Raw genomic sequence first — 7,767 nt, 5'->3', positions numbered from 1 at the left:
TTGTTTATTGAAGAAACACGTCCCGCCACCGAAACTCAAAATTCACTTCGGCCCGACGCATCCGGAGTTCCATTCCGGTTTGTGCCGGGGATGTGTCGAGCCCACATTAACTCACGCGTTTCCTTCCGGGGCACGCGGAATACCAGCGTTCCAGGAGATGTCCTCCGGTCCGAAAAGAAAGACATAAACACACAACTCACACACTCCGCTTCTTTCTCTTTCATATCTATTGATTCCTTATTGGTTCCTATTTGCTAAATTCCTTTCCTCATATTGTTTTTTACTCCGTTGGGAAAAATCATTAGTTATTTTATTTACCACTTTGAAGTCTCTTTCATCGGAGATAACATCTTCCATTCTTCTTGTTCTTATGATATTCCTGGCGTTTATTCGATCCTCAAGTAGAGGGCACCATATTATGTAATGTTCCGGTGTGCCAAATTGGCCACAATCACAGTTTCCGTTTTCTTTTAGTCCAAATCTTTGAAGGTATTGGCCATAGGGGCCATGTCCCGTGAGAAAGTGGACAAGGCCAGCAGATGGATCAAAGTGGTGCCATTTAAGTCTTTCCCTTATGTTTGGGATTAAGCTATATGTTCTTCTTGCTTTTTCTGAATTATTCCAATCTCTTTGCCACTTGTCTAATATTCCTCTTTCTATATCTTGTATGTTATCCACTTCTATCCCAATTAAGTCCTGTACTCTATTTTATCCCCTTTTTTGAGCCAGTATGTTGCCGCCCGTTGGATTATTAATAAGTGCATCGGCTTTAACCCCATCAGTACAGCGAACGCATTGTGGGGAGTAGTACCAAAAACTCCGCTTAATCTGATCATTATATTTCTTTGAGGTATTTCTATTTCTGTTTTAACGTGTTATTTTCTAACAATTTGAATTTCCAAGGTGGGGGTTGCTGGTTCGCCAGCCCCCACTTTGAATCTTTTATAACTTTGTAACGGAAATGGTACGAACGAAAATTATTGCGGCACATTCCAACAAAAAAGTAGCACAAACGATTGGCATAGGTTTTGTTTCAAAATTCCAAGATAGGGGGTTGCCCTTTCGCCAGCAGTGCACCTTAAACTCTTCTAACTTCGTAATGGAAATGGTAAAAACGAAAAGTTTAGCGGTACATTCCGGTGCAAACGTAGCACAAACGACAGGCAGAGATTTTTGTTTCGAAATTCCAATTTGGGGGGCTGCTGTTTCTCAAGCCCCCACTTTGAAACTCTTATAACTTTGTAACTGAAATTTTCCAAGCGAAATTTTCTGCGGCACTTTCCTGCACAAACGTAGCACAAACGGTTGGCATAGATATTGTTTCGAAATTCCAAGATGGTGGCTGCTGTTTCGCCACCTCCCCACTTTAAAACTCTTATAACTTTGTAACGGAAGTGGCACAAACGAAAATTTTTCAGGTACGTTATGGCACAAATGTACGCTTCAACCACCAGACCCGACTTTGCGATTCATATCAGAATATGTTGTTCACGATCATCTTCCTCTTATACATCCATCATTTCCCGCATAGTAATAACCTTTGTTTATTAACTTGGGCTCCCTATGTTCTCATCAGCGCCTGAGCAGCTCCTAGGCTGAAGAATAAGTTCATTCATCTCACTAACTTCACCTAAAGTGTTGTATTGTGTATCGCACTTCCCCTCATCTTTCATGCTTATTGAAATATTTTGAAATGTTTATATTATTATTTCTATTCTTATATTTCACGTTCATTTTTCAATGCACGATTTCATGTATTTGTAATCATTATGTTTTCATGTATTGTCCGTTCACTGTAGCTTGGCGCTGTGTTTTGACACAAAACCTGGCCAGCGAATCTTAGCAGTCCTTCCCCTACTTTCCCCTTATAGCAGTTGTAACAGTGGAACTAACTCATCAATTTTAGCACTAGTAGGGTTTGGTATTTGCAAGTTCCGTAAATTTCGAAAGAGTTTACTTCTTCTCTAATCAGGACCGTAACTTGTGTGGGACAGGGGAGGGGCAACTTCCCCCCAGGGAGGTTCCCCGCCGTTCGAAGGGGCCTATTTGGAGACGAAATTTTCTTAATCCATATACAATACGAACATGAAGCATTAAACAGTTTCACTACATTACATAAAGCAGCGCACAAAAGGTAAATAAAACAAAAGTGAGCCTTGTGCCCACTTCAGTAAGAAACGTCTATTATTAGGGGCCCTAGAAATAACATTTATTCGTATGGCTTTGAGATTTGTCAATGTTGTCCCCTTAATTAATTTGTCATGTATGGAATGAGCCCAAGGGCGTAAGTAACGGCCCCGCAGACCTTGCCGTGAGGGAGGGCCCACAGGCTCCGGGGGGCATAAATAGTAAGAAAAAGGTAGAAAGAGGGGGGCCAAGAATGAGAAAAACAACTTTTTCTAGGAGGCCCAAATACACATATTAATGCTTGCCCCCCAGAAAAAAATATAAGTTACGGCGCTGTCTCTAATGTGAATTTATTGGTACACTTCTGCTAATAGTTAACTATATCAGGTTGGTCTCTTTAAACCTTGGGCCGTGGAGAGAAACAATATTACAGGAGGATAGTATTCATATTTTAAGAAGGTGGGGAAAGGAGAGCAAGGATGAGAAAGATGAGAAGAAAGAAAGAAAGAGAATGAAAGAAACACTTCTACATTTACTTCATAATGAATTTAAACACACATAAACGAAAAAGGGATGTCGGAACCCTCCACCATAATATTTGTGGAAGTGTTGAGAACATAATATTCTGAAGGAATATATTTCCCGCCAATTCTGGGGCCTCGGTGTTTGGCCCAATTCTGGCCTTGCAGCAGTGGTGGATCCAGGGGGGCGATCATGGCGATTGCCCCTCAGGAAAGGAACGTTTCTCATTTTATATATTTAAATAAAACCCAATCCCAGAGTTTGGAGCTCTTAAAAATAGCTCTAAGTAGCAGTATTAAAACCCACCGCCCTCAAGAAGTCCGTCCTGGATCCGCCCCTGCCTTACAGAAGCTACTATCTAGTCATTCACCTCGTGGGACTGAGGAAAACTTTAATAAGGAATACCGGCCAGAGCCGGGTTTATGCCCACGCTCGATCTACCTATTTTAATGCCTTTTTTCGTGTTGCACAGTGTCTGGTAAGGGCACCCAAACAGGGCAAATGTGTACAGCTTTAAAATGTTTAAATGTTAAAATTCGCTTTATACTGTACTTTGAACACTTAATTCAATGTGTATTATATTCTTCTTACAGCAGCATGGTTTATTTCCTAATACTTTAAGTCTATGGTTGTTAGTATTTATAATTATTGCATCATACTAATCCTTCTCAAAGCTCGTTCAATTGGTATGAAATTCTACACTTAGCAGTTTGCAACATTGCAAACCTTCACCAACAGGCAATATGTGGGGAGAATATTTCCACCTATACTCGCATCGAAATTCCCAGCCCTTGTTTACAATCAGTACAATATGTTTCTGTCGCCTTATCATGAAAACAACGCTGTCCAGCGAACCTAACGGTCTTCACTACCTCTGTTTATTGTTTACAACACAAACTGCCATCTTCCAATATTGCCAGGCGTACAAGGTTTTCGCACACTTTCGAACAAGAACACTTGTACAAAATTGAGTGTGCATTATATGTAAGATTGTATTACATAATAACTAACTCAATTTTTCATAACGTTAATATCTCAGTCATCTCAAAAGCAGCAATTTATGTAGTAAGAGCACTTGGTCCATGACTGTGCAGAAGTAGGTACATTCGGTTCGGAGATTCATGTGCCTGGCAACCATGAATTAACCATGTAGGGGTGAGAAGCAAGGTTTTGACGCTCGCACTACAATTGTTGTTTGTAAACAATCTTCCATCCTAGAGTGAACAGACAATATATTTAACCTTGTCTTTTCACCTCACCAAATGTTAACAATCAAAGTTCCTTAAATCACCCCATTTCTTTCTCTTGTTTTTGACAATTTGGAGTTAATAAATATTTAATGAAACACTTAGCCCAACAACAGTAGCCGGAGCCTATCCTGTCATTGCACCTCATTCCTAATAGAGGGCATAACCCTCTTAAAGGTGGCTAGCTCTTCTGGCTAGCATGTAAAAATAAAAAAAAACTGCCACAAAAGCGACCAATTTTGATATTCCTTTTTTATCACTTTTTAGAAGGGCATAAATAGGCAATCTAAGCCTTTGCCCTGTACAGTAATTAAACACAAATATAAAATTTGTCTTATTGGTATATGTAAAGTATAGCAAATACCAATATTCTTATCACGCTCATTTTATTTCCGAAAACTTCAAAGACATTACTTAAACTTGTTCATAGAATCACCATTTTTTAAACAGCAAGACTTAGATCACTTGTGCCCTAATTGCAATGTCTCATTGCCAAAAACTACAAGTTAAAGGAATGGAATACTTTATTTGAAGATAAATTTTTCGATGTAGGTTTGTGCTGTATGACCTCCAGAGATAAATGTTTTATTTCATTGTTTTAATGTTGCAATTCAATACATTTTTTTTCTTAGATTCAGGCTATGGTCAGTATCCAAAACGGAAATCCATGCTTTGACCATTAGCTTCATTTCATGTTTTTCTTAGAAAAGATCTCAGAACACGACTGTTCCATGATATGTCTAGAGTTTAATTTATGCCATCAATGCATTGATATACTATTCAATAAATGGCGTGTTTTTCCAAAATCGAAAGGAAGTTCCACTTACAGTGTCACGTCATTACTACGTCTCATGTTTCTTAAATGTTCACTGAAAAATACACATAAAAATACCATGACACAACATATCTCACGAACAATATTTTTGAAATATATTCCTACGCAGGGTGCGAAATAATTTGAAAATGGTGGGGAGGAAGAAGTTCAGCGGTCCTCACTGTATTATTATTATTATTATTATTATTACTATTATAACAACAATAATAATAAATGTTCAAACTAGTCGTCGTTTTTAAAATACTTTAATAACGGTATTTATTCATTTTACGTAAATTAGTAGACTTATCTACTGCATTTAATGTACAATTCGGTACGTATGGTCCAGGGTTAGACTCCCGTGGGAGCACAGTCCCCTTGTGTTTACCATCATAAGGAGGAATACTTTCACGAAAATAGTTGTGTGAGACCTAGAAGTCAGAAATAATAGCGCGTGAGAACCGATGTGCTAAGCAAGCATTAGACATACGAAGTTGAAGCGCTCCACCTGACCAGCCACAGAGTCCCATGAGCTGTAGAGTCAGAGTATAGTTTTTATTATTATTTGTGAAATTCACGTTTCTTCACTGTATTTAGTGTTTCAATTTCGTCGCTCAGATATCCGACCACCTATATAAATTTAAATAATACTATGTATCTATATCGCATTATTAGGAAGAATATATTATTATAAATAACATATGATTTCAACATAAATACTTGCAGGCACAACGAAAAGCCGCGTTATCTCAGTGGTAGAGCGTTCACTTCAGATGCATGGGATCCTAACTCGCGGCAAATTCTGCTTGTGGTATATAAACACTCTGTATGGGGGTTTTCTCAGAGTCCTACCATTTCGTTCCACTTTCTTAATCCACCATTATCATCTATCTCATCATAACTGCCTTCCTTAGCCTTGGTGGATATTCGTCGGACGCTAAACTTTAGAAAATGAAAGCACAAGCACAAGCACAACAATACGATTGACTTGGTAATTTAAGTTTAGCATTCGTTTTCAGCAGCGAGGCTATGAGATGTGGACTTACAGTTTAAGGCAGAATTCGAACTACCGTAATCGTTCAAATTTTTCTGAGGTGGAGATCAGGAATCGAACCCGTGACTCCGTACACCAAAGATGGTACGCGCGTGCTAGCCACTAGTCCAGTGGGGAGAGCCATAATAATACGAGTATTGAATGATTTATAGATCTAATATATAGTTTGCAATAACGTATTACCTTAGAGAAAAAAATATAAGATTAGACTTCTCCTCTTCACTTTTTTTACCGTGTGTAACGAGAGTTGGACATGTGATGGTCAGACGAAAACCACGTATCAGCAGCAGTAACAGCATCCCATAATTTTAAAAGAGACCCATTCAAGAACGGATCCAGGGGCCATTGCCCTCCCCCCAAAAGAGAAAACTTTTTTATTTTATATATAAAAAACCCATCCCAGAATTTGGTGCTCTTAAAAGTAGTTCTAAGTAGCAGTATTACAACCCCCCTCCCCCAACTCTCAAGCATGGGCGCTCTAAAAAAACTTCAGGGGGGCTCATCTTCCTGGTTGCTATCTTAAGTTTGGTATTTTTTTTATTTGTATTAAGAAAATCTTAAAGAAATTTAATACATTTTCGTGAGCCAGGGGGTGGGCCCACTGCTCCCCTTCGGGCGTCCATGTACTCAAGAGAGCACCCCTTATACCCATTATGTTAATTACATCATTATATGTACGTAATAAACAAGAGAGTCCTTGTAAAAATGGTCTCGCCCCTGGGTCTATTGAATTGAATTGTCAATAAAGATTGCAAGGTACTCATCAACATATAGTTTCTTTCGGAACTTTTAATTATTATGAGCAACACCGAATCCACGTTCACACGAGCAGTTGATAATGGCACAGAGCTAACTTCCCTCGTTAAGGCTTTAATAACTGGAAAATAATTTACCGACTTAGAGCTTGACTTGTACTCTCTCCATTCGGACATTGCACTATCAGGATTCAATTCCAATTGAACTGCATTATATAGACCCTACGTCTATGTTACTGTATAAACCACTCATGCTATTATGATCCTTATTTTCAAACACTGAAAAGCATTTTAGCACATCATTGAACGAAACCTTCTTTTCACTTCGCCTACTAAATCCTGGATTACCTGACCCTTTATTTGATCAAATTCCCTATCACTACTCGCTGTATCAGACGCTTGTCTGCAGTGCACTAAATATTTTTCCCATATAGTCTATAAGGAAGTTATAGGCATGCTACTTATTTATTTTAGCACTATTTAGAAGGTGTGACTACGAATTTTTTTTTTCATTTTTATTAATTTATGACATTTGCTTTCCATTTGTCCTTCCCTCACCTACAGATTTGGGGGGAGGAATGCAAGCATAAAATTTTTGGTGGGGATATTCCCCCGTCCCCCCGTGCCCTGTTCCTATGTTTTGTTAATATGTTAATATATCGACTGTGCTTATGAAAAATAAATGAACTTCCACTATAGTCGAGCTTGAATTTATTGTTGACCATATCCATCCTAAATATTTAAAGTATATTGTAGAAGTGAAACATAGATGTGATAATGCTTCTGAGTACTTTTGTACAAATTTCAAAATACAATTCACCATGTAATCATTTTTTTTCTTGCCAATTCATTTCCTAATGCACGACGTCAGAATATATTCTTGGTAATAAGGAATGTATCAAGTATAAAAATTGTAATAAATTGTTTTCCAAGTATTAACTTAATACAAAAAAAATGTTATTTCTTGATTTTGCCAACACTTATGGAAATGTGGAAAGCTTGTTAACTAAAATAGTATTTAAAGTTTGTTATTGGTTTGTCCAGGACTATTTAGAATTAGAATTTATAGAATTAGAATTTATTAACATGTATATGAATACAAAACAGTTACTTATCAATCTTTACAAGCGATTCAGGGAGAGACCAAGTTTTGCTGTTTATGGTTCTCCCTTTCAGGAATTATTTACATATTATAGGATGGCGGGTAAATACTTAATAGGCCTATAAATACTTAACAAGTTCAAAATA

The sequence above is a fragment of the Thermobia domestica genome, chromosome 14 (assembly GCF_964235325.1).
Source record: "Thermobia domestica chromosome 14, izTheDome1.hap1.1, whole genome shotgun sequence".
NCBI lineage: Eukaryota > Metazoa > Arthropoda > Insecta > Zygentoma > Lepismatidae > Thermobia > Thermobia domestica.
The sequence above is the reverse complement of the archived record's forward strand: the minus strand, read 5'-3'. Positions refer to the sequence as shown.